The sequence below is a fragment of the Artibeus jamaicensis genome, unplaced genomic scaffold (genome assembly GCF_021234435.1).
Source record: "Artibeus jamaicensis isolate MK-2021 breed Jamaican fruit bat unplaced genomic scaffold, CSHL_Jam_final scaffold_3307, whole genome shotgun sequence".
In the NCBI taxonomy this organism is placed as follows: Eukaryota; Metazoa; Chordata; class Mammalia; order Chiroptera; family Phyllostomidae; genus Artibeus; species Artibeus jamaicensis.
Window position 1 is genome coordinate 8,671,186 of NW_026522040.1, and position 27,729 is coordinate 8,698,914.

The 27,729-nt window shown below is 39.3% G+C and overlaps 1 protein-coding gene across 6 annotated transcripts in view; it reads left to right on the plus strand.

The window, feature by feature from the left end:
- GRM8 (glutamate metabotropic receptor 8) overlaps positions 1-27,729 on the plus strand; it is an 826,045-nt gene that overhangs the window by 308,530 nt on the left and 489,786 nt on the right. Inside the window, exon 2 of one of the 6 annotated variants that reach the window (XM_053657131.1) lies at positions 2,965-3,184. The exons of 3 other annotated variants lie outside the window; for them this stretch is intronic. The gene's annotated coding sequence lies outside the window, so the exon portion shown is untranslated. Of the gene's footprint in view, positions 1-2,964; positions 3,185-14,682; positions 14,710-27,729 lie in introns of those variants that run through there. 2 more of the 6 variants (XM_053657132.1, XM_053657134.1) reach the window with 2 other exon arrangements.

The window sequence follows — 27,729 nt, forward strand, 5'->3', positions numbered from 1 at the left end:
GAAGAATATTACTACTACTTCTAACCACAGACTTTGGAATAGAGGAGGAAGGTTGGAGAAAGGAGAAAGAGGGCATCAGCAAGAAAGCTTCCTCATTTATTGTTGGCACTATTGGGGAGTTAAATCTTCTCTACAATGGATACAGAGTATTTAAGGCCAAAACAGATGAGTGTGGAGGTAGCAGAGTTGGATGAACCTTCTCTGCTGGGGGAGCAGGGCTCAGCTGTGCTTGATGAGCAGATGTCCAAGCAAAAAGGGGCATGTAGACAGGAGCAATACTCCTACCCCTCCTGCAAGCCCAGGGTAAGCGCTTTCCTTCGGGATGCTGGACTCTTATGAATGTGCCACCTGATATGTAGTTGGTGAGCAGAATGTTACAAAATGTCACCCCTGGGATCTACAGAGTTAGAGACGTGGCAGGAAGCACCTGCTTTGTGGTGTCTAGAGAGGCAGGGGCAGGGGCAGCGCCAGCTTGTTTAACCAGAGACAGGCACATAGTAGGAGCACCATAAGTATTGCTAAGATCTGGATGGTTGCGCACATCCTACAGTGGACAGCCTCCATGAGTTTCGGGAGCATGAACAATCCAAGCTTCATTCCAGACAAATGAGAATCTTGTTATATTCCCTTACATGTGGTGATAGTAGGAGAAAGGAGAATGAAAATCAATGATAAATTAAGCAAAGGGTGTTAACTTCCAAAAGACAGGCCCTTTAAATGCCTCTCAAAATTCTGCATTTGCTTGTTTTACAAAATGCTTTCATCAATGAAATGCAGTAGGTGAGGAATTTCATACTTAACTATTCTTTCTCCAAAGACTATTTAGAAGGAACCAGAAAATCACTTCTTTTTTCAAAGCTTAACTTTTCTACATAGAGAAAGGATTTCTGTTATCTTTATTTAAAGTAATACTTAGATAACTAAGATCAATTGAATTTTGAGAGCCATATCCTTTAGCTATGATAATATGGTAAGAACTGTCTTTATGAAAATGAGGAAAGAGAATTGTTTGATGTGTAAATATTTGCAAGAGAAGAACTGGCTCCAGTTCTAGGCCTCACATTTGTTTATATGTCAGTCATCCATAATGATGAGGGAGAGCTATCTCCTGAGAGTATGGAATGCTCTTTGCTGAATTTTAAGTATTGCTAATCCATTTAGTAAGGGGATTTGGAATATCATTCAGCTCATAGAAAGGGAGTAGCAGGAAAAGGACAAAATTAAAGGCACCATTTTCAAAATAAGAACAGTTAGATTTTGAATTTTATCTACCTGAAGTGACATAGTCCATTGCCATTCACATATTTGAATTTAATTCCTTTTTTATATGAATGTGAGAAATATCATACACAATCACTTTTTTTTTGGAGTCTAGAACAGTCAAATCTACATCCTGGTCTAAGGCTCAAACATTTCCTTATATCTGCCCAAAATAGATTAAAGTGATTACCTCTGCTTCTCTCCCAATAGCCATCTTCTCAGAATATAAAACTTTGAAAAGTAGGTGATATTTTGTTTTCAATTCCATACCAACATTCTAAGAACATTTTTGCATTTGGGCCAGAATAATGTTATTAATTAGTTTATTAATGGTTTATTAGTTTTTCATTCTTGTGCTAATAAAACATTATCTACTTTTTTATTATTAAAGATATGTTTTCTATTCTTGGCATTTCTTCAAATTCCAAGACATTGCAATCATTTTCTAGAGGGAGTATTTTTTATTCATTCATTCATTTATTTTTGCTTGAGTCCTTGAAGAAATGGGATAGAATAGTATACTTTTAGTAGGTGTGTCTTCATTTGTAAAGACTTCTGCTAACTCTGGCATCATCTGACTCTGAGATGATGTGTCTTTGTAGCAGTTTTTTTCACCATCAGTTGCCAGGATCTTGTCAGAGTAGAAAAATTAGAAGATTGATTAGTGTCCTTTTCTTATTTATTGATTGACTTGAGTTTCTGGTGGACTGATGTATGTGTAGCATAAGATACCATGGGTTATATGTGTGAGAAGAAAAAAAGAAGGAGCTCAATAATATAAGTAATACATCTTGTATTTATTTATATTTTTCTTTTTATTTTTGAATCCCCACCAATCTGAGGACATACTTATTGATTTTAGAAGTGGGGAGAGAAACATTGGTGTAAGAGAGAAACATTAACAGTTCCCTTTAGCACATGCCCTGACTGTGGACCAAACCCACCACCTAGGCATGTGCCCTGACCAGGCATTGAACCTGTGAACTCTCAGTGTATGGGGCAACGCTCCAACCAACTGAGCCACACCAGCCAGGGCAAGACTGCCATTTTGAAAATGCTTTCAATCTGCTAGATACTGTGATGAGTACTTTATATACATCGTCTCTTTTAATCTTTACAATAATCAGATCTTATAGATGATGAAGCTGAGTTTAGAGAGAATAATTAATTTAGTCAATGTCATATAGCTAATAAGTGATAAAGTTGATTTCAACCTAAGTTTATCTGATTTCAGAACTCAGACCAGATGGCTTCTGATCAAATTATGATATATGATCATGTTATATTCAAGACATTTGAGGCAGGCCTTTTACTAGGCATCATGAAAGATGCAGAGACCACAGCAGTTTAGAGCCCCTGAGAACAGCCATTTTTAGCCCATGTGCCATGCCACACTGGTGTCCTGTAAGAATTTTGAAAACATGCAATACCTGACTATTTAGCCAGGCTCACTGACCCCTTTACCCTTAGGTTATCAAATAAAAAAGATGACAACAGCCAGCACAATAGCCATATGGTGTGAAAGCCCTGTCTTGAACCATAAGTTTACAGGTCGTATAATAGAGTTGTGTCTTACTGGTCACACCTCCTAATAAGGTTGCATGCGACTGGTTAATTCTTGATAGCAGAAATCCTTATAGATAAGTATAGGCTCCTGGTTTTGTTTTGTTTTGTTTTTTTAAGATTTTATTTCTTTATTTTCAGAATAGTAGAAGGGAGGGAGAAATAAAGGAAGAGAACCATTGCTTTGAGAGAGAAACATCGGTTGGTTGTGCCCTGGGCTGAACCTACAACCCAGGCATGTGCCCTGTCCAGAAATAGAAGCAGTGACCTTTCACTTTGGGAGGACGCCCAGCCAGCTGAGCCACTCCAGTCCGGGCAGCACCTGATTTTTTGAAAAGTCACTTTGGAGCAAAAAGTGTCCGTAATTACTGTTATTTTTTAAAATAAATTAATTACAATTATTCCTATTTTTTGTCAGATTGGAAAATACATATATACTTTTCTGTGTGTCACAGAATTTGAGTAATTAGTTTACGTGTGCCACGAGATGAAAAAGGCTGAAAATCTCTGCCTTACAGGAAAAAGGTGTGTATACAAATAATGAAGGAATAATTGTAAGCAAGTTTTAGAAGTAAACTTTAGGTTTTTACTTCTTGCTGGAAAACTCTGGATCTTTCAGCACCAGAAAGTACACTCTTTCCCTCTATAATGTGGGTCCCTTGTCCACTGGTTCAAAGCAGATTATAATGAAATAACTTTCTAAGAATCTCTCCCAATCCCAGGACAATGCTGTCATCTCTCAAATAAGGAATCAAGACTAGTCTTTAACTAAATGATTTTCTTTGTTCCTCAAGTTCACTTTTGCCCATCTTGCCCTAATTACTCTGTCTTTCCTTGGCGTCTAGGCTTCTGACACAGCTGTGGTTTGGGGACTTTGCGTCTTCGGTCTGGTCAGTTGTAGTTTTCCTCTGTCAGCACCTGGCAGTACTCTCTGTGTTCTGTCCTACTGCTTATCGTGGTGTGTTAACTCTCAATTAAAGATCGACCAAAGCAGTCCCTGCAGCTCTGTGGGCCGACAAGACCCTATGAATTAGAGTTAATAGCCTCCACTCTCTTTGAAAGTCTCTTTCAAAGTTACTCTTATGGATTCACTGGCTTCATCTCCTTTATCTTCCAGTTTTCCCCTTCCATCTGCCCACATAAAATTTCACTGTGTTTCAGAAACTTGTTGAAGAGTCAGTAAAGTAAATTTCAAGTCTAAGTGTATTCTCCGTGCTGGTGACTTCCTCACAGTTTTGATGACGCTGAACACTTTTACTGACTGTACCTCTTCATGAAGTAAACAGGGTTGTGTGTTGACTATTTGCTATTTCAGGACATGGGGGGTTGGGGAGCGGGTAGAGAACACCCTCTTTTCTGAGTAGATTTGTCTTTAGGGGAAGAAATCCCATGATTACCTGAGTGTTTCAGGGAAGGGAGTTAATTACAGGTTTTTAGCTTTTTGTTCAGTTCACATGTTTTGGTACCTTACTACTTTTGTTCAGCTCTCTGAGAACATCAGACACAAGTTCCCTGTACATCAATTCAGTGGTCTAACCCTGTTGGGGCACCAAAATCATCTCTGGAACCTTTAAAAACTATTCCTGCAATGGTTCCATTCTTGTGCTTCCGATTCTTTGATTTGTTACCCATGGTTGAGAAAGATGCATGTGCTCATTAGGAGGGCTTCCATTGCATAGATTATTTTTCTTTTTCCAGATCTATGCTCATGACTCATTTTCACAGGAATAGTAGGCTCTGTCACGGGTGTAGAATTCCATTATGAGAGTGAAGAAAAGATAAAGTTTGCAAGTTTAATTAGCCCTAAGAATAAACTTTGCTCCTAGTATATTCCATGGTGAATTCTGACGAGACTCATCTCTCCTCATCACAAGTTATTGATACCTTCCTAGCATGTGCTTGTTCTTTTTCTCTGTTCATGTTCCTGCCAGGCTAATAATGGACGTGTTAGAAAGTAATAAAGAAATCAAATGGTGGCCTCTCCAATTATATTTTCGTTTCTAAAGAAAATGCTGCAGAAGAGCATACTGGGAATTAGCAACAGGCAGACACTATTCTTAGTGGTTTTATGTACAGTACAATTGCTAATCAAACAACATACTCTGAGATAGGCATTCTTATTTGCCTTCACACTTGAAACTGAGGTGCAGAGAGATCAAATCATACCAAGTAATAGAGTTGGGCCCGTCTAACTTCATAATCCGTTGCCTTTTCCTTTGTGGCATTTCTTGTTTGGAGACTTAAAAAACCTCAAAAGTAACTGTTTATACCTTTCTCCCCTTATTTTCTTAAAATAAAATAAAATAATAAGATACAATACCCTAATTTTTAGTGATAAACTTAGATTTTATAAAATACTTTCACATGCATGTATTTGTTCACATAGCTTTAAAGTGTTTTTTAAGTAGTTGGTAATACAATAAAATTTACTGAATTTGTTCCTCTCTTGTGAGCATGTTATACATACAAGTGTGAATTTATTTTATTCAGCTCTCCACCACCTTGCCTTGTTTATTATTATTATTGTTGTTGTTGTTGTTAAAAATGGTAAAGTGACATTTATAACAGAGTTTCTATCATCATTAGGAAACTGTCCCACAACAAATATTAGCGTGTACTCATGAACTTGATGAAGTTCTCAGAATGGTCTCTTATTGAGGAAATTAGGAGAAAAAATTAAAACTTTATAGAGATCCATTTATTATTTAGAGGCTGCACAATCAGCAATATAATGCAGAAAAGATTATTTTAAAATGTTGGAATCTGGAATTTATTTGATTGAGTAGGAACAGAGACCCACTGGGATTTGTTAACAGGAAGACAGGCTTGAATTGACAGAAATAATTAATCTCTGGAGGCCAGACAAAGAAAAAGAACTCATTTGGGTCTGTAGCACACCCTCGGATACCTATGAATACTAGTTAGAAAGAAAATGAATCATTTATGTTGGTCCTGCTCTTTGGAAATGGCTGGTGCAACTGGAGACTTGGAACTCCTTTTATTTATGTATTTGTTACCTCTCCAGTCAGGAAAAGGAGATGGTAGTGACTCAAACAATTTTCATTGAGAGCCTTTCTGAAGTTCTGTTTTTTTCCTGCATTCAGCCAAGAGGAAAATGTTATTTTACAGCCTTTGTATTGGTGTTGATGGGTTCTTAGGAGACTTCTTGAGGGAATGAAGGTGGACAAGGAAGATAGGACAGTTCTGAGAGAAGGGCTTAATATTGGCCATGATCCAAGCAGAGGTAATCTTGGAAAGAGATTGAAAACCAGCCTCCAGACAGAAATATTTTACTAGAGGCCACTGTCAATTCTTTTTTTAAAGAGCTAGTAATAAGTGTGTTTTTAATTTACATATATATCTTCATTTTTTTTGTTTGGGCTTATCTCAGTTGTTTCATTCCAGTTCTTTTGCTTTTTATTCTGAAGTAAAATGAAAAATGAAATGTATAAAACATTGCAAGAAAATTCTGTAAGTTTTTCTCATTCTGAAGCCTGATGGTTATTATTATTAAGGGATTACAAGAAAATCTTACAGTGTAATTTAGGTTTTCACAATTTATTCCCAGATTCTTCTCCCCTTACCTTGCTTAGCAAAGACATTTTCTACCTTCCTGATAAAATCTCAGCTTTGCTTATTGACTTGTTTGCTCTTCCAACCAATATTTTATTCAATATACACAGTTATAATAAAAGCAAGCATTTGTTGGATACATACTATGCAAGCACTGTATACATTATTTGATTTACTCCTCACTACAAGACTATAAGAAACTTATTACTATTATTATCCTATTTTACAGATGAAGAAATAGAGAAACATTAAAGAAGTTGCTCAAGCACCTAGATGTTAATTATAATGTTACTTAATCCATTTCTGAGAAGGGGAAGGAAAATTGCAGATAAAATACAAGAGACCCAGTTAAATTTGAATTCCAGATAAAAAACAAATAATTTTTATTTTTATTTTTTAATTATATTATATTGATTATGCTATTACCCTTGTCTCTATTTTCCCCCCTTTACTCCCCTCCACCCAGTACTTCCTCCTGCTAGGCAGTCCCCACACCATTGGTCATGTCCATGGGTCATGGGTATAAATTCTTTGGCTACTCCATTTCCTATACTGTATTTTACTTCCCCATGGCTATTCTGTAATAACTACCTATTTGTACTTCTTAATCCCCTTACCTCTTCACCTGTTCCCCCACACATCCTTCACATCTGGCATCCATCAAAATGATCTCCACTATTCTGTGTCTGTTCTTGTTTGCTTAATTTATTTTTTAGATTCAGTTGTTGAGAGGTACATATTTATTGCCATTTTATTGTTTATAGTTTTTACTTCTTTCTCTTATATAAGTCCCTTTAACATTTCATATGATAATGGTTTGGTGATGATGAACTCCTTTAGTTTTTTATGGTCTGGTAAGTTTTTAATCTGCCCTTAATTCTACATGATAGCTTCACTGGGTAGAGCAATCATGGCTTTTCATGACTTTGAATAGTTCTTGCCAATCTATTCTAGCCTATAAAGTTTCCTTTGAGAAATCAGCTGACAGTCTTATGGGAACTCTCCTGTAGGTAACTAACTGCTTTTCTCTTGCTGCTTTGAAAATTTGCTCGTTATCAATAACCTTTGGCATTTTAATTACTATGTGTCTTGAAGTGGGTCTCTTTGCATCCATCTTGCTTGGTACTCTCTGTGCTTTCTGGAGTTGTATTTCTATTTCCTTCACCAAATTAGAGTTTTCTTTTATTATTTTTTCAATTAGGCTTCCAATTTCTTGCTCTTTCTCTTCTTCTTCTGGCACCCCTATGATGCAAATGTTGGAATGCTTGAGGTTGTCCCAGAGGTTCCTTACACTGGCCTCATATTCTTTTCTATTATTTTTTTCTTATTGTTCTGATTGGTTGTTTTTTGCCTCTTTATGGTCCAAATTGTTGATTTGATTCTCAGTTTCATCCACTCAATTGTTATTTCCCTGTAAATTGTTTATTATATCAATAGCGTTCACTTTGTTTCTTATCTTTTTTATGCTGTTGAGTCCTAACTAAGTTCCTAGAGCATCCTTATTACCAGTGTTTTGAATTCTGCTTCTGGTAGATTGCATATCTTCATTTTGTTTAGTTCTTTGTCTGGAGTTTTGATCTGTTCTTTTATTTGGACCATGTTTCTTTTCTCCTCATTTTGGCAGCCTTCCTATGTTTTTTTCTATGTATTAGGTAGAGGTGCTATGAATCCCTGCCTTGGTGGCGTGGCCTAATGTAGTAGGTGTCCTGTGGGGTCCAGTGGCACAGCCTCCCCTATCACCCAAGCTGGGTACTCGAGGATTGGCTGTGACCATTGACCGTCAACTTCTACCTTCTCTGGAGGATCACCTGTGTAGGGGCAGTGTGGCGGTACTCTCATGTGATCTCTAGCTATCCACTGTGTGTGTAGGCTCTGGTATTTCCTGGGTGGTCCAGGCCATGGCCAGCCTACACCTGTGTTCTGCCCAGAGACACCCTGCATGAGCTATAAATCTATCTGAGATGGCTGTTACTTGTGTTGTTTGGAGATTCCCAGGCAAAGCCAAGCTGTAAATCTAGGCTGTCTGCTGCTAGTGCTAGGCCTGGGGCCACTTAGCTGTTGAACATTTGATAGGATTTAGGGAATTGTGAAGAACAAGCCAAGACCATTCATATGGAAAAGTCATTGTTAACTGTTTGTGTAGACACATAAGTTGGGTGTAACAAAGTCTCAGGAGATCTCCAGGGTGCAACAAACAGTTTTAGCCAGGTTGGTGGATTCTCAAATATGGCACCCACCTGCCAGCTCTGTGGCTCTACTGGGTGTGGGTTTAGAAACAGGACAATGGCCTCTGCCTGCCTTTCTATCTGGAGAAAGCTGTCCACCAGCTCCTGCCTCGATGCCAGATGCTTTAGTTCCTTCCTGTATGCCACCAGTGCCTTTCAAGCTGCTATTCTGGTGCTGGAGCTCAGAGTGTGTGAGTCTAAATAGGTCCGTGTGTGGGTTCTTTAAGGGAACTGCTCGGGACTCCATAAGTTTCTTCCACCAACTCAATCCTCAGTGTCTTTTGCAGCTGAAAATTTTGGGGACTTATCTTTCTGGCACTGGAAATATGGGCTGGGTTACCGGTGTGGAGCTGGGACTCCTTACTCCTGAGATTTTCCTCCTGAATTTTTATGCACCACATGAACACCTGGGACTAGCCAATTCCACATCTCCGTGTCTCCTACCAGTCTGGATGGATGTGGTTTCTTGAATTCCATAGTTGCCAGACTTCCATTCAGCTCATTTTCTGATGGTTCTGAGTGGTGATTGTTTTATATTTTAGTTGTAATTTTGATGTGGTTGTGCAAGGAGGCAAGTCATATGTACCTATGTGGCCATTTCTCTCATCCAACAAATAGTTTTTAGGGTGAGTATGTCCCAAATATTGTACAGGACATGAACATGTAGTATTTTGTTTGCTGGATTTGGCAACACTAGGAACACTTGACCATTTGCAGGATCATTTTTGAGCTGGAAACTTCACTGGAGGCCATCTAGCCCCAGTGTCTTACTAGACAGGTGAGGAAAGACTCAGGATTCAATGTTTTCATATTCCCTTCACAGGCAACAAGGTGTGGTTTAGGACTTGGCTAAGCTGCCTCTCTTAATTCCTCAGCAGGTTTTCATATGACTACCAAGTGAGATTTTCTGTTATTTCTAAGGGTGTTTATCTTCTGCATGTTTTCTGAGTTGTTGTCTAGAAAGCAGATCTTTGCAAACACTCTATCAATGACAGCATGAGGAAAAGTGGAGGGAGAGGAGGAGGAAGCACTAGGTAAAATTACTGGCTGCTCCTGTGTGCTGGCAACATGCAATGTTTTTTACACATGGTGTTTCCTCTGGTAGGACAAGAGGCATGAGTATAGTGACATATGTTAAGTATCTACTTGTCCTCGTCAAGCTTCTTTTAAGACCATGGCCAGGGGGTCCAATTTGAATGTTACTGGTGTTTTCAGAGAATGAATAAAAAGAAATGCTTTTTATAAAGTAGTCATCGTTTTAGTCGATAGTAAAATAAAATGCTGTATAATCTCCTGGAGTTCAGTATTGGGTCATTTTCTTCAAAGAAGGGAGAGGTATTAATTAGTCTGTTTCTTGGAGGCTTCATTAGGCATGCTGCATTCCCTTTGCTGTTGTAACAAGCAGTTCCTGGGTGTTTGGGCCCTGACTGATTAACTTGCACAGCTGCCTCTTTGTAGCTCTCCTTCTGAGGGATGCTGTTAGATAGGGGAGAGGTGGACAGAGGAGGAGAGAAGAAAAAAAAACAAAACCAGCCTCTCTTCATGACGTGATAAAGCAAATAAATATAAAACCTGAGCAGACATAAGTGAAATCAACTGTCTGCGTTGTCCATTTTAGCTATAGAGTTCCTTTAGTTTGAAACTTAAATGTACTAGGGACATTTTGCAGTTGGAGTTGTAAACAAGAGGTGACAAAAATCTACTTGAAGTCCCTTTTTTGGGAAAAGGAAAGATGCCTTTCTGCTGAAACTAGAAAATTAAAACTTGTATTGAATACAAGGGACAAAATTATTGATACAGATTCTTAAGTTGCAACTGTCAAAAAGTGCAATTTTTTAACTAAATGGGGTTTCCCTAGTATTATTTTCAGAACAGAGTAGGTTTTTTTTTCTTTCTTTCTTTCCCCCCCTAAATTTAGTCTTTCCTCTCAAGAGAGATTTATTTTTTCAAAGCATTTCCATTCTGTTGGAGTAAAGACAGTGTTTTTTAAACAACATTTGACTTTGAACTGCTTTTAGACTCACAGAAAAGTTGTAAGACTAGTACAGAAGGTTTCCATATATTCCACCATAGCCTCCTCCTGTTAAAATCTTAACCATAGTACAATTATCAGAACCAAGAAGTTAACATTGCCATGATACCAATAACTAAAGACCTTAGTCAGATCTTATCAGTTGTATCATTAATGTGGTGTTTTCTGAAACTCTATTCAGAATCCTACATTGCATTTTGTTGCTGTTTCTCCTTGGTCTTTGGAATCCGTAAGAGTTTTTCACCTTTCTTTAACTTTTATGATCTTGATATTTTTGAAGAGTACAGATCAGTTATTTTGTCAAATATGCCTCAGTGTGGGTTTGCCTAGTGTTTTCCCATGACTGGATTGAGGTTATGCATTTTCAATAAGAATATAACAGAAATGTCTCCTTCTCAGTGCATTATATCATGGAGTTCATGGTGCCAATATGTTTTATTACTGGTAGTGTTGACCTTGATCACTTGGCTAAGATGTTTTCTGCTGGGTTTTTCCCTTGTCTTTAATGGATATCTTCAGGGAAGCGCTTTGAGACTATGCAAATCCTGATCTCAAACTTTATCACCCACTAATTTGAGCACACGTCAATGGATCTCAGTTCTGTAGCAATTGTTACTATGGTGTTTGTTTTATGGTAATTTTCTATTTCTCTAGCAATTATTAATTAGAATTTTAAAGCAAGGAATAGCTATCTTTCTATATCATCTATCTAGATAATCAATTATTTATATCCATGACTATGGACTCATGCACATTTATCTTATTCTGTGGATCATAATCCAATATTAATATTATGTAATTTCTTGCTCAACTTGTTCCAGCTTTGGTTATTAGGAGCTTCTTCAGATCAGTGCCTATGCTCTCTTGATAAGCCCTTATCTACTTTTTTATTTTTCACTTTACATTACATTCCAGGAATATATATATATATACCTTTTCCTTGCTCTGGCATAGGATTCAATCTCTTCTCCAAGCTTTCTTTTGTTGGAGAGTGGTGTTTAAAAATTGAGATCTTGGAACTAGGTGTGCTTATTGCTACTGAGGTGTCATTACACTGAGCCCTTCTCCGAGCTAGGAGAATACTATGCATGCACACCAGCACATTATGCACATCTGTATTTCCATATCTATATATCTATATCTATAGATAGATATAGATATCTATATCTATAGATATATAGATATATCACCACACATTTAGACTGTTAGTTCAGTGTTCATTTTTGTCTTCCTATCTTTATCTGCAACTTCTCCTCCAATAGTAAGAAATCTGGTTTTGTTTTCTACAATATATTTATTTTTTTGTTTACTTCTAGTGTACACATAATCAATTTCAAAATTGCATACCCAAGTAGTTTCTGAATTGCATTCAGAATCCATATCCTTGTAAGAAAAACATTTACTGACTAAATTATAGTATTTATATAGTTTTATCTTTATGTTTACAATTTCCAGTCAAGATACTGTTTTCATAGTTATTTAGGTTAGTTTTATTATTCCCCACCCCTTCAGTGTGGTTCTGTGATTCATTGTGATAGAATTAGGTTCATCGGTTAATGTTTGTATTGTATTTTGTTATCCCTCCCTTCTCCTCATTCAAGTTAGTTTTCATTATTTATTGCTTGGGCGTACATGAAAACATGAACTATAACTATAGTTCTAAGGACCAGAGCTTTGCAGAATGTACCCAGACAAGGGTCACTTCATCCTTGTCCATCCTATCCCACATCCACTCTTCCTTTCTTTCCAGCTTGTTCACACCCACCCCCTATACATGACTAATCTCTTTACTTTCTGGTTAAACCTTCTCATATTTCTCTTGTACAAATGGGCAGTTACACATATATATTCTTGTAATCACTTTTTTCTTATGTAAAATGTACCATACTATAGGTGCTATTTTGCACTTTGCCCTTTCCACTTAACAGTATGTCTTAGAAATCTTTTCATATCGGTTTATAGAGGTGTCCCTTAATATTTTTTACAGCTGTGTTATACTCCATTGGGTAGCTGTATTATGATATCTTCCTCATGCACCACTTTCTCTAGAAGAAAAGCTGTCATTCTCTAGGAGAATGATAGTTAACAGCCTAAGAGAGTTTAATACAGGGTCCACCAGAAGTAATGTCTGCTTGAGTATGATTGGTAGGGTGATAATATGGGTGTAATAATGTATAGTTTTAATTTGAATGTTTCACATAAAATGTCACATGGTATGCTTGAGTGTGATATTGTTATGTTTTAGAATCACAAGCTTATGATTTTATAATAAAAGATTTTGTAATAAAAAGGGGGCATTGTTTGTACCAGACCCTGTGTTATAACAAGGAGAATGGAAAGTTAAAAGAAAACACTTAAAGATGGAGCAAACTGGACCAAACTGGTAAATGTACAAGCTGCATTGACATCAGTCCAGGTGGAACAAAGTAGAAGTAGATCATAATAATGTACTAGCTTAACATGATTGGAGCTAAGACTCTGCATATGTCTGTGACATGTCCTAGCATGGTGATCAATAGCAGTCTCTGTCATCATTGGTTTAAACCATCAAACATTTTGGACTTTTGCAACTTGCTAGTGGTAAGAACTTGGTAATGTTATTTAACACCCTCATTTCTCAATTTCTATCTGTAGAATGGAAATAAAAAGAATGTCTACCTCACAGGGTTAAAGATGCACAATGGGAGATAGTACAGGGTATGGACCATAGTATGCCCATAACTGGGAGTGATGATTATTCTGTTACCAATTGCTCTTAACTGTTATATTAATTTATACTCTAAGCAGGAGTTTTTTTTTTTAAATGCACTTCTTTTTTTAAAGATTTTATTTATTTATCTTTAGAGGGGAAGGGAAGGAGAGAGGGAGAGAAACATCAATGTATGTGGGATAGGATGGACAACATCAAACGCCTCTCCTGCGTCCCCTGCTGGGAATTGGCCTGCAGGGAACTGGCCTGCAACCCAGGCATGTGCCCTGACTGCGAATCCAACCGCGATTGTCTGGTTTGCAGGCCCGTGCTCAATCCACTGAGCTACACCAGCCAGGGCTGGCAGGAGTTTTTTTTTAAAGATTTTATTTATTTATCTTCAGAGGGAAAGGGAAGGAGAGAGGGAGAGAAATATCAATGTATGGTTGCTTCTCGTGCATCCCTGCTGGGAACTGGCCTGCAACCCAGGCATGTGCCTTGACTGGGAATTGAACCGTAATCCTTTGGTTCACAGGCCTGAGCTCAATCCACTGAGCTACACCAGCCAGGGCTAAGCAGGAGTTTTTGATGGTTTAGTTTATATACATAATTAAAAACACTTGCATTTTACAGTAATTAATAGCTGTTTATATCAAAGTGATGCTGAAAGAGAGCATGAGAGAATAAGGAGATAGGCAGGGGAATAGAGGGAAAGAAAAAAATACATAAAAAGAAAGTGGATATTATCCATAATTTTACTAATTAGAGAAAATAATTTCTAATATCTTAGTAAAAGTCCTTTCACATAATTTTCTATGGTTATGTACAAAGTATATATCTTTTGACACCCTCTATAAATATTTTTAACAAAATAGTATCACACTGCATATACCTGAATTAGTCATTTAAAAATAAAATTTTATTTTAAATATTTTTCTAAAGTATTATTCTTCCTACCAGAAAGTTTGACTAGATTATTTGGTCAAATATTATATTATTTAATGTAAGCTCTGACCAATCAAATGAGAAAGAAAATTGATGGACAAAGTAACCACAAAAAGCTCAGTAAATCTGGGTGTTTGAATTACCTGGATCATCAACTCAACCAACCATACATTTTTGTAAATGTGTCATTTGCCAAGTACTTGCCTAGAAAAGATATAGTTAAATTCAAGGAATTAATTCCTTGCTTTTATATTTTTTGCTTGCAGTGCTCATTTTATGGTATTACAAAGTGAGGGAATTAACCTCAACTTCAGACCCATGATTTTGGTCTAAAGGGCTCGACAGAAGCCCCCAGCCTTCCTCTACGGCTGCAGTTCCAAAGCGGGCACTTTTGTCATGACTATGGCCTGTAAAAATCACAGGTAAAGTTTCAGAGGTTTTGAAGATGAATTATTTAGATTTATGGTCTTTTAAGTGGCTCATTCCTCATCTTTCCAGACAAAAGTCAAAGCTCTTCTCCTTGGCATTATCTTTTCCTATCAATTTCTTCTCTCAGGTCTCCTGACTTTCCTAACCTGCATCCTAGGTTCAAGCTTACCCAGCTGCTTACTGTCTCCCTAACACACATGTGTTTCAGATGCCTTTGCATGTGCCGTGTTCTGTGCCCTTACCTCCCATGCCCTGTATGCCTCGCAAACTCCCTATTTTTCAAAATTCAGCTCAATTTTCTTCCCTAGTCCTGTGCTCCATGAAGCTTTCCCCCAGTACCTCTGACTTAACAGGGGTGTTGGGGTTTGACAACTCTTCCCTCCTTTGCTTCCACTGGAATGCGGACAAACTCATGCACAATGAGTACTCTTGGCATTTTTAATGCCTAGCACAGTGTCTAGTCAGTGTTCGATAAATCTTGCTTTTATTGTTGTTCAAGTACAGTTGTCTCCATTCCCCCCGCCCCCCGCAAACTTACAATTTACTTTGCCTATCAAGACACTATATGACATTTAGTAAATTACAGGAACTTTTAGGGACTTAGTTTCCTCATCTATGAGATGAAAATGTTGAGCGTTATTTCCGAAGTCTCTTCCTTGGTGGACATTTATAATGTAACCAGTTTAACAAGCAGGAATTAAGGAGCTTCTAACGGCAACCACCTTTTAGCTTGCTTTTGGCAGTAATCCCCATTTCAGTCCAAATCTTTCAGATGAGTGATTTGGACTGAGAGAAAGGACCCCACCATCACTGGAGATGAAAGTGGAATGGAAAGGTTGCTTCTGTGATAGGAAGGCCTTGAGGCTTGTTTCACTTTCATAGGATCAAAGAATGTTCACAGTGGGAGGAACCTGAGAGGTAAGTCATCCAGCCTCCTTATTTTATTTAAAAAATTGAAATAAAAAGGCCTGGAGAATTTGAGTAAGTTCCTCAAAGTCACAGCACTAGTTTGCGGCAGAATGTAGCCTGTGGATTCTCAGGTTTATACCCTTCTACCACACTAAGCCCTCCATCTGTAACTAAGTCGAGATGCAGAATAATGTTGTCTGCTAAGATGTGCTTCCGTGTCCCAGTTGTTTTAGTTTGGAAAAGACTTAGTGAAATGTTAGACACTGGATTTCTTTCTGTATTTATATTGGCTTGAACTGTTCTTCCAAAAGCAGCACTTTTTAATGGACAATTTGTGATTTGTTACCTGTTTATCATTGGTTAGAGAAGGCTCATGAAGGGTATATGTAAAGGCCCAGGACACACCTGAGTGTGGGCTGGTGGGGCTCCCACTTCATGGATGATGATATAACTATGTTCTAAAGGAGAAACTGAACAGTGTGTGGATAAAACAGGGCAAGTTCTGATAACGATGACATTAGTAATAGAGGCTTGGAGTTGTTACATGTCATATATAGGTATGAAGATCACTTTTAAAAATAAATGCATGGACCTCTCCTGGCTGATGTAGCTGTTAGTTGGTGCATTGCCCCATATCCAAAGGGCTATGGGTTTCATTCTCATTTGGGGCACATACCTGAGTTGAGGATTTGAGCCCCTGTCTGGGTGGATATGGTAGGCAACTGATCAATGATTCTCCCTCCCTTCCTCTTTAAAAAGCAATGAGAAAAATGTCTTCAGGTGAGGATAAAAAAATATTTAAAAATACGTAGACCTTTTCCGAGTTAAAAAATTAACCTATAGTAAATGCATGTATTTAACTCTTAAGGCATAACAAAGCTACTCCAAAACTCAGTGGCTGAAAACAATGTGTTTATTATGGTTCATTAGTTTATGGGTCGACTGGACATTTCTTCTAGTCTCAACAAGGCATCTGCAGTCACTGTGGGTCAGGTACGCAGACTTGCTGAACTGCAAGTATAACAAACCTTGGCTGGAATAACTAGATTGTCCTCTACCTGTTTTATCATCTGTCAGTGGGCAAATCAAGGGTTCTCCAGTAATGTAAACCCAACTGTGCAAGGGAGGAATTAAGAAGTATGCTAGCCTCTTGAGATCTAACCTTGTACTTGGCTAATTATCATTTCCTTTGTATTCTATAGGGCAAAGCCAGTTACAAGGCTGGTGAGTCAGATGGAAGGAGACTGCAAAGTTACAGGGCAGAGGCTGTGGAAACAGGACTCAGTTGGGGGCTCAATGCAATCAATATACTATAGCATGTGAATACATGTTCATAAATGTGTGAACACACAGAATTAGGTAGAATAAAAGGGAAAAATCTCATCTTGACTCTCATTCTACTTTCTTTCCAACATTAACACTATTAAAAATTCTCTGTATTCCTCTGGGCCTGTGTGCATGTATGTACGTATACATGTATATATTATAGATATGTATATTCTGCCCGAAATCATTAATAATATAAACATTTTATGTAACTAACACTGTTGTATGCAAAACTATGTCTTAGGGATACATATCATCCTTTGATAATACATTTAGTTTTGGGTAGACTTTATAATATACATTTATTTAAAAACTAATTATAACATACTTCAAAGATACAGAAAACATAGAAAAATGAAAATCTACCCTTCAATTGAGCAATACACTATTTATAATATATTTAAACAGATATTTTTTTAAAGGGAAAGAAATAAAAGACTGCAAATAGAAAATACTAGCATTTACTTATTAATTGTTTCTTCTTTATGAACATTTAGGTTTTCCTTCCTTCCTTCCTTCCTTCCTTCCTTCCTTCCTTCCTTCCTTCCTTCCTTCCTTCCTTCCTTCCTTCCTTCCTTCCTTCCTTCCTTCCTTCCTTCCTTCCCCCCTCTCTCCCTCCTTCTCTCTCTCTTTCTCTTTCTTCTTTTAGAAACATCTCTCCAGGGAACACCCTACTTGTCTCTCACACACGTTACATTTCCTCCAAGGTCAATATCTGGATGTGCAGTTCCTGGGTTGTAGGACACGTGCATCTCTCCCATTACTATGTGTTGCCAGTTTGCTGCCCAGAAGATCGCTACTAAGTTCCCTTCCACCAGCAGTGTATGAAAGTTTCCTCATATCTTAATCCACCATCGGTATCAAAGTTTTTAATTTTTGGCATCCTGATAGATAAGAAATAGCATCATGTTATTAGACAGTTTACCTTTTTGTGATTATTATTTATGTTGAGGAACTTCTTATATACTTTTTGGATTTGACGTGTTATTTTTGATGAAATATCAATGTGTATCTTTTGTTCATTTACCATGGGATTTTTTTGATGTTTTAAACAGATTTTTATAAGTCCTTTATATATTCTCAATACTAACTGTATTTTATGTGTATTCACTTATCCTGTTTTGGTCTGTGGTTTGTCTTTTAGCATTGTTTATGTTATCCTTTGGGTATCAAGGGCATACAAAGTCTAATTAATTTTTCTAAAAGATTTTATTCATTTATCTTTAGAGGGGAAGGGAAGGAGAGAGGGAGAGAAATATCAATGTAGGGTTGCCTCTCCTGTGTCCCTGCTGGGAACTGGCCTGCAACCCAGGCATGTGCCCTGAACTGGGAATCAAACCTCAATCCTTTGGTTTGCAGGCCCACACTCAATCCACTGAGCTACACCAGCCAGGGCTAATTTATTTTTTTGCTTCCTGGAGCAGTTTGAATTTAAGATGTTAATGGCAACTTACCACTTCAGAATTTCTTTTTACTAATGTTTTTTTAACGTCATTTATTTATTATTTTTTACTTAAAAAAGATTTTATTTATCTATTTTTAGAGAGAAGGGAAGGGAAAGATAAAGAGAGGGAGATAAACATCAATGTGTGGTTGCCTCTGACATGTGCCTTCTAGGGACCTGGCCTACAACTCAGACAAGTGTCCAGACTGAGAATAGAACCGGTGACCCTTTGCTTTGCAGGCTGGTGCTCAATCCACTGAGCCACACTGGTCAGGGCTTTTTTATTACTGTTTTAACATCTTTAATAATTTAAGTCTATTTAGGGTAGAGACTAAGCTTTGTTTTAGCTTCCCTGAATGTGGTGGAGATTTTCCTGTTCTGTTTTCAAAACCTGGGAAGCCTTGCGGGCCAGATGCTCAGCTCTAGATCTCTGCTGGTCCAAGGTCCAGCAGGGCCAGAAGGCTTGGCCTTTTAAGCCCAAATTATCACAGTACAATTTTGGGTACCACAGCCCCAGCTCCAGCTCATATCCTTGACTTGGACTTCCCAACTTGCTTATGACTCTGAAATCTTATATCTTTCCTGCAAGCTGAGATTATACTACACTATTTATTTTTGTTACATTTGGTCTAACTTTCCATGTGTTTGCAGTTAGAAGAAAGTTCATCTAAGCCTAGTGTCATGTTGCTGCGTGTTCTCTGGGGAGGTTTCGCAGCTGCACTCTTAATTCTGATGGGACTATCAGTGCCTCTTGGGTACAGTACTAACCTAAGAACCTCAGTTTCATTTGCATGCTAATCGTACTTAGCCCAGGAAGGGGTCAGCTGAGCTATCTGGAAAGATACAGAAGGTGTTAATATATTGTATATTTTCAGCTTAGGCATTTCATAGTTAGACTTTCATCAAATGTACTGATGACATGAGTCCTTTATAAAGAAAAATATTAGGACTATGCCTTCCTTAGACAAGGGAAAATTCGTTTGGCAAATATTTGACAAATCTCTAAATCAATCCACATATGAATGTAAATTTGCCTATCTATTTACTCTTTACTGAGCTCACAGCTGACTCACCCTCATTTGCAGCACTTCTGTGGATATGACTATATACGCCCAGTTTCAGCTGCCTTGCCACCTTTTACATAAGAGACCTCAACTGCAAAGGAAAAATGGATATTATTTCACCTTGGATCACCCCAGAGCTGTTTCATCCTGCTACAGTCAAATGGAGCGGAGGGTCATGACTTAATGTATCTGAGATGGAGAGGACTGTCCACAAGGTCCCAAATATCCAGTAACGTTTGTGTAAAATGATTCGTAACTTATGTGACAACTGTGGGCCAATAGCTGTGTCATTCTGGTCTTAGCCTTACAGCAGGGATCTGAGATTTGAGTAGCTGCGACTTTCTTGCCTCCTGTCAGCCTCCAGCCTTCTGTCAGGGCCACCACAGCTGCCTCTTCAGCATCAGCTGCAGCAACTTGTCTCTGTCAGCACCCACAAGATCAGGCCCCTGCCCTGTGTCTCCCACTCTCCCTGCCTGTTTGTTTGCTCTGAGAAATGGAGACACAGGAGCATTTGACTCAGAGCACTTTTGTTGAATTTTACTTCTGACCTTTCCTTCTGAGTAATTGTGAGTGGGTTTGATCTCTGGATTCTTGAAAATGTGGTGATCTTGATACAGGGTGCAGCCGGGGGTGGGGGGGCAAAAAAAAGATTTGGAATGGTGTCAAGAATTCAAAGTGTATAGGAATATTGGAGAGACATATAAGATGTCCTTAAACTCCCCACCCCCACCCCGGGGGAAGGGAGGAATGGAGCAGGGCCATTGAGAGCTGTTTTGCATAGCAACAGTTTTGCAGCTAACCTCTGCAATGATTATTTAACATATCTATAACCTTTAACTGGTTTCATAGATATGTTAAATAGCTGTGGCCAAGTTTTGAGCCAGGGAGAAGGGAGTGGCTTCTAACCTGGATGTAACTCGGGGCTGCGCTCCTCAGTGGGAAGGTCTATGTGAGAGCTTGGAAAAAGATGGGCTCCAGGACATGAGGTGAAAGAGAAAACCACACAGCTTTGCCAGAATGGAGATCCCTGCAGCCAGGTGAAGAAGAAAGCCACATGCTTTCGGTGGCGTGCGAACCCCTGCAGCTTTGGTAGAAGAGACCCACGTGGCTTTGGGATGCATCCTTTGGCCATGTGGCCTGGAAAGCAGAAGAGACTTTGACTGGAACTGGGTACAAAGAACTCTTGCCAGTGGACCATGAGAGGGTACCACAGTACTTTGGATTAACTAGTAATCCTGCACAGTGACACAGCTGACGGTGCCAGCGGCCTGAAACACAGACGTGTGCTCTTTTCCTGATTTACGGTACCCGGAGTTGGGACAGTGGGAGAAGGGAACGCTGTGTGGTTGTAGGTGTGTACCTTAAAGGACTTTGATATTTTAGTGGAGGCGTTAGGCCTAAATAGCATTAAATAAACATTTTGTTTCTTTTCACAAATCTCTGGCATTGAGAGATGTCTTTCCAATTGGTGGCGGACAGAAGAGCCCAGTAGATATTAGTATTCTGTCCTTGGGAGGGGCCCCTGTTCTGTAACAGTTTTTGGCATCCCTGGGTGGATCCCCCCTCCCTCGGACCTCTGTTCGGTAACAATCTTGCTGCTGTTTGTCAGTTTCTTCAAACCTTTCCTGACCATCTGGACTCCTGGGGTCCAGGATTTCTATGCACATACCAACCTGAGAAACTCTTGAATCTTGATACTTAAAGTGAGATCCAAGGGTCCATCAGCTTTAGCATCACTTGTGAGCTTATTACAAATGCAGATCTCTGGACCTGCATCAGAGCCACTGAATCAGAAACTATTTTTATAAGATCCTGAAGTGATTCATATGCTCTGCTACACTTGGCTGAATTTCAATTCAGGAGTCAGGATCGTTATCAACTAGGGTCCTTTTCTTAAAAGAAAATATAATATGCACCCCACCAAACGACATGGGTAGCCCCCTTCATCTGCCTAATAAGAGTGTTTGATGATCAGGGCTCATGAGTCTGTGTTCCTGGTGGAAGCATGGCTCCCACTTGGGTGTGTTAGGGAAAGAAACAGAGGTGAAAACCAGTGAATCCTGTCTTCACTGTATCTGCTTTTGCTTGACCACAACCTGAGTTTAATGATGTTTAATTGTGTCTCCCGAACCTTGGCTGTGTTGAGAACTTGAACCAGGGCATTCGTATACTCCTCATGGTCCATACCACCCCTCCACTCCCACGAACTAGGGGAGCAACCGCACAGACTCGGCTTAGTGTCATGGAGCAGAGCCAATGTCCACCCATGGTTCAAGGACCTTGGCCTTATTAGCACTGACCTACAAACTGAGGTTTTTATTGTGATGTTCCTTGTCAGGTAATGAGTGTTTAAGCACCTACTGCTTCCAATTATAGTGAGCTATTGACAGTATGGCCTCAGCCCTCAAGCAACTTTTGCAGTCTGAGATGGAGAAATGACACAAGGAAGGACACGAGACGTGCAGAAGGAAAAATATAATAGCACATAGGTCTGCAAGGTGCTTGTCTTGACCATGTGGTGACTCATTATCAGGAAATTTTGGATTTTTGAAAATAGACACATTCTCAATATAGCAAGGTAGACCACCATGTTATCATTAGTTGGGAATGTCAGTGTTTGGAGATTTGTTGATTCATGTAATCAAGCCATCCAGCAAGTATTTTTCTGGCTTTATTTTTTTTTTAAGTTTAGAGAAATCATTGCCTCAATACCACTACCCAGAAAACAATTCATGAGTTTAACAGGCTTTACTAATTCTATCAAATATTTACTTAAACCTAGATAACGAAAGTATCACAGAAAGACAATTCAAAGTATATCTGAATTATAAATCAAATTTCAACTTTTAAAGAAGAGGAACATTTTCATTTATCCTACATATTTAAAAAATATATTTATGCCCTATCTGATGTAAGAGTGAAGGGACTTGCCAGCAGATTTTTTAAAGCAGTGTTTCTAGGTAAATGCAATTTTCATTTTTAATATTGATTATTTGTAAATCTAAAAAACTTTGGAGTTTATAGCTTCTGCCACAACTGTTGACTATTTTCAGGACATAAAAATTAACTATCTTAAAAATTATATGGACTTGTCCTTCTAATACTACAGATTCAAAGAAATATAAATTAAGACTGTTCCATTAGGCCATTCCTACAGAGGGCTTTAATTTGCTTGCTTTGGTAGTCGCAAGATTCTGCTTCAGAAAGTGAAGAATTAGAATTGCTCCCACTCAGGTTGCAAAGATGCACCAGATACATTGTGTATCCTTTGGCCCTGTGTCTCCTGCACATGTGATAAAGGCAGTGTGGGGCCCTGGGAAGGCTCCAGGGGTGAAGTAGACATGGAGACTGTTCTCAAAGAGCTTATGAATGAGCAGAGGAGACAAACATGACGAACCGTTTTACTATGCGGTTGGAAATAACTGTCATTGGAGATGTAAGGAGAAGTGCTGTGGCTGTTCAGAAAAATGAATAGGAGTGAGGAGGTGAGAGAGGCTCAGTGGAGCAGGGACAAATAAAATAGGCTTGGTTTGGAAAACCTTCTGTGGAGATGATGAACTAAAATGTGCAAACTTTACGCCTTATTGTCACTGCCTTTGTTTCAAGGTAGATGCAAACAGCTGGAAGAGTGGCCAAGCCAGCAAATAATGATGCACAAAGCCCTCTTTTCAATAACATAATCTGCAGTGATTACACATTGCAGTGGGCATTGGCTCTAGCTGGGGCCCTTAGCTGGGACAGCCAGCCAAGCAGCAAACAATCCTACAGGATTGTCAAAAACATCCTCAAAGGAAAAGAAAAGAAAAAAATGACCCCGCAGGACAATCATAGAAGACAGCCAGGACTTTACAAGGGAATGTTACAGCATAGCCAGAGAGTCGGAGTTAGACAGTCCCTATTTGAGGCCAACTAGGAGAACACTGCAGTTGGATTTCTTCTTTAAAATCTCTTTTTGAAAAGCAATTTTTACTGAATTTAGTGGGGTTATATTGGTTTATAAAATTACATAGATTTCAAGTGTTCAATTCTATAATATATCATCCTATATATATTGTTTTAATTTTTTTAATTTATTTTTTATTGACTATGCTGTTACAGTTGTTCTATTCCCCCCTTCATTCCCCTCCACCCTACCCCCCCGTCCCCACCATTACTCCCCCTTTAGTTTATGACCATGTGTCTCAAGTTCTTTAGATTCTATATTTCCCATGTTCTTGCCCCCCCCATCTATTTTCTATCTACTGTCTATGCTACTTATTTTCTGTACCTTCTCCCTCCTTCTACTCCTCCCACTCCCCTGTTGCTAACCTTCCTTGAGATCTTCATTTCTATGTTTCCACTCCTGATCTAGCTGTCCTTTTAGTTTGCTTTTGTTTTAGGTGTGGTTGTTAATAACTGTGAGTTTGTTGTCCTCTCACTGTTCATGTTTTTTTTTTTTTAACTTCTTTTTCTTAGATAAGTCCCTTTAACATTTCATATAATAAGGGCTTGGTGATGATGAACTCCTTGAATTTGATCTTATCTGAGAAGCACTTTATCTGTCCTTCCATTCTAAATGAAAGTTTTGCTGGATAGATCAATCTTGGTTGTAGGTCTTTGGATTTCATGACTTGGAATACCTCTTTCCAGCCCCTTCTTGCCTGTAAGGTCTCTTTGGAGAAATCAGCTGACAGTCTGATGGGGACTCCTTTGTAGGTGACTGTCCCCTTATCTCTTGCTGCTTCTAGGATTCTCTCCTTCATTTTAATCTTGGCTAATGTAATGATGATGTGCCTTGGTGTGTTTCTTCTTGGGTCCAACTTCTTTGGGACTCTCTGAGCTTCCTGGATTTCCTGGAAGTCTATTTCCTTTGCCAGATTGGGGAAATTCTCCTTTATTATTTGTTCAAATAAGTTTTCCACTGGTGGCTGTGCCTTTCCCCCTTCTGGTACCCCTATAATTCGGATGTTGGTGCGTTTAAAGATGTCCTGGAGGTTTCTAAGACTCTCCTCATTTTTTTGAATTCTTGCTTCTTGACTCTCTTCTGTTTGGCCATTATTTGCTTTCTTCTGGTCCACTCCATTGATTTGAGTCCCAGTTTCCTTTTCATCGCTATTGGTTTCCTGTGCAATTCCATTCATTTTAATTAGTTTCGCCTTCATATGTTTGTCTAATTTGTGGCTATAATCAGCCAGTTCTGTGAGGATCCTGATCACCAGTGTTTTAAACTGTGCGTCTGAGAGTTTTGCTATTTCTTCATCGCTTAGATTTATAGGCTCTGGGGCTTTGAGATCTTCTTGAGCCATTTTTGGTCTGTTCGCGCCCGTTAAGTATGAGGAGCCGAGCCTTGGACTCCCAGGTCGCTGGGTTGTGAGTCTGTATGTGGAGGCGGGGTCAGAGCAGGGAAATGGCGGCCCCCTCTGCTGTTTCTAGCAGCTGGGTGAGGAGCAGAGCCTTAGGTTGTTCACTGGGGCAGGGCCACTTAAGTCGCTGGATTATGACACTGTATGTGGAGGTGGGGTTAGAGCGAGGAAATGCCAGTGCCCTCCGCTGCCGCTTGCCGCTGGGGCTGCTGGCCCTCGTCAAATTGCCCACTCCCTCACTTGTCTATCCACACACGAATTTGCGATCACAGTCAACCCGCAGCCCTGCTCCCTCGCTGTTTCCCCGCGATTGCTTGCTGAGTTGCCCACCAGGTCCAACCCTGCGCCTGGATTCTGCGCACCTGAGTCCGTCTGACCGAGTTTTCCTGTGCTACCCCGCTCTGCCAGCTGCTGGTTTCGCCCCTCTTACCGGTCAGGCTGAAGAATTTGTTGTTATCAGACTTCTGAAAAGTTCAATTTTCTGTGTTCTGGCTGTGTTTTCTGTTGCTATTATTTAGTTGTCTCTAAACTTGGTTGTGTGAGGAAGCACGTGTCTCCCACCTATGCCTCCATCTTGGCAGAAGTCTCATCTGTGTATTTTATTGTATGTTCACTACCCCAAGGCAAGTCTCTGTCCGTCACCATTTACCCCATGTTTACCCTCTTCTGCCTCTCACCACCCCCTTCCCCTCTGGTAATCACCAAATGACCATACTGCTGCCCTGTTGTCTGTGTCTGTGTGGATTTTGGGGGCTTAATCTCTTTGCTTTTTCACCCACCCCACACCCCCCTCCCCTCTGAAAGCTGTCAGTCTGCGCCCTGTATCTCTATGTATAATTTGCTCTTTGATTTACAGAGGTTCAAGTGCTCTTGTCTGCATGGTAACAACAAAGATGATGGATTCTTGTAGCTCGGCCATCACTAAGCAGTGTGACTGGTCCTACCTATGCCTGTGGGCCCTGAGTGAAGAAGGGCAGCAGTACTGACCATTTCTTGAAGTGCCCAGAAATACCCACCAGATGCAGCCAAGATGGTTCTAGAAACAAAGACATTAGGGAATATAAGCAAATATACTGTGAAGCCATTCAGCAAGCAGCTCCACAGCTGAGAAATATCTGTTTAGAAAATTGGGTCAGACTTGTGGTTACTATAATCAGAAACTTGCGAGAGAAAACACTATAAACATGTTAGCCTGGGAAAAATTGATTGTTTTAAAAATAAAGATGAAACAATGGATTAAAAGAAGCCTTGCTAAATATTTCTACCCCTGATAGAAATGGAATGAGGAATTGGAATTGCAGGTGGGGGAGGAAAGGTTCTATTTTAATCCGGAAAAGAAAAGGCTCATTTTCCCTTCAGTTTCAAGCATGATTTTTAGTTTCAGGTTCATCTGTGCATTACAGGTAAAAGAGAAAGGGTTTCACTCCACCCCTGAAGTCGGGTTAGCCGCTGACACTAATTGTCCCAATCAGCCCCCGAAAGCTGAGAAGCATTTTCTTTGCAAACATAATTGTAGTTTTGTGAAACCATTAAGTCTCGGAGGATGCCAGGTGACACGTACTGCTGTAATTAGCCCGAGCTAAGCCTGCAGTGGTCAGTTAAGTTGCATAGAAAGTGACATGATACAATCTCATGTGAGGCATTTAGCTCCATAGGGGGAGAATCTATGTTTCACAAATGTATTTCATCCCTGGACCATAGGCATGCAAGAGTAGTGTTCTGGCATCAATGAAGATTGGGAGAGAACAGGCTTGAATGGTCAGGGTGACCCATTCACGTGACAAGGAAAACAGCACAAAGTGTGCGCCTGACAATCAGCAAATCTCAAACTCACGTGAAAGTGTCATTGTTTTATGATATGGACAGTGTTTAAGGAAGTTTCCATTGTTCATTATCTGAATGCTTCCTGTATGCTAGGCATGGTAGTAAGCATCTTGTGCGTGTTACCTCATTTACTAATATTCATAGCAATCTATGAGGTGGATATGACTGTCTCTGTGTTCCAGATGAGGAAACCTAGTCTCAAAGATTTCTGGGAACTTGTCTCGTATCACACATTTAGGAAATGCGTGTTCCAGGACCTGGAGTTCCTTATTTAGTGGCCATAGCATCCCAATTTCCAAGTGGAAATTGGTTTCTCAGATTTAGAAGTTGTTTTTAAGAAAATCTGTGAATCTGATTTTTTGTTGGTACATTTATTTTATTACATTAATTATGCATTTTAATGCTAAAGCACAAATGTACTTGGTAAATGAATAAATTCATAATTGGATTGCTGCCTCTCCTTAAAACCCAAGGCATTAAACATTTGTGAATTTTGCCAACCTGAGAAAGAAGTTAGTCTCATAGAAGACTGAAAGTTAAGATGCTTGGCTTCTAATAGTGACCTTTTCACCATAAGGTAGTAGTGATTTTAGACAGTGCTCATCGAAATGTTTCTATGAACTGGGTATTGATTGCCCCAAGGGCTTTGTGCATTGTCTCATTAAATCTACAGAAAACTGAAACATAGGCAGTGGGTGCTTAGAGAGTCTAGGTAGAGTTCAAGGTTACAGAGCTAGAAACTGGGGAGTTTGTGGGGGCAACTTTGCCTGCAAAGTCCCTCCGTCCGCCACAGATGAAAGTGAAACTACCAAGACATGATCTGTTTGGGGAGGAGAGGTAGGCAGTCTCTCAGAGGAGAAGGGCCAAGAGCCCCTTCCTCAAAGGCTTTTATTGGGTTGTAATACACAGGAATACAGGTGGCAAGGATCAAACAGTAGATAACATTTCAAAGAAATCTGAAGGCTTAGTCTGAGTCTGTCAGTTTCTGCAAGGGGGTTGCAGAAACTTTGGGAGACATATTCATTTCCTGCTCGGACCCTTATCATATGAATGAAAGCATTCTTAGCAAAGCAGGCTTCACAGGAATTTGGGAATTCTTTCTTG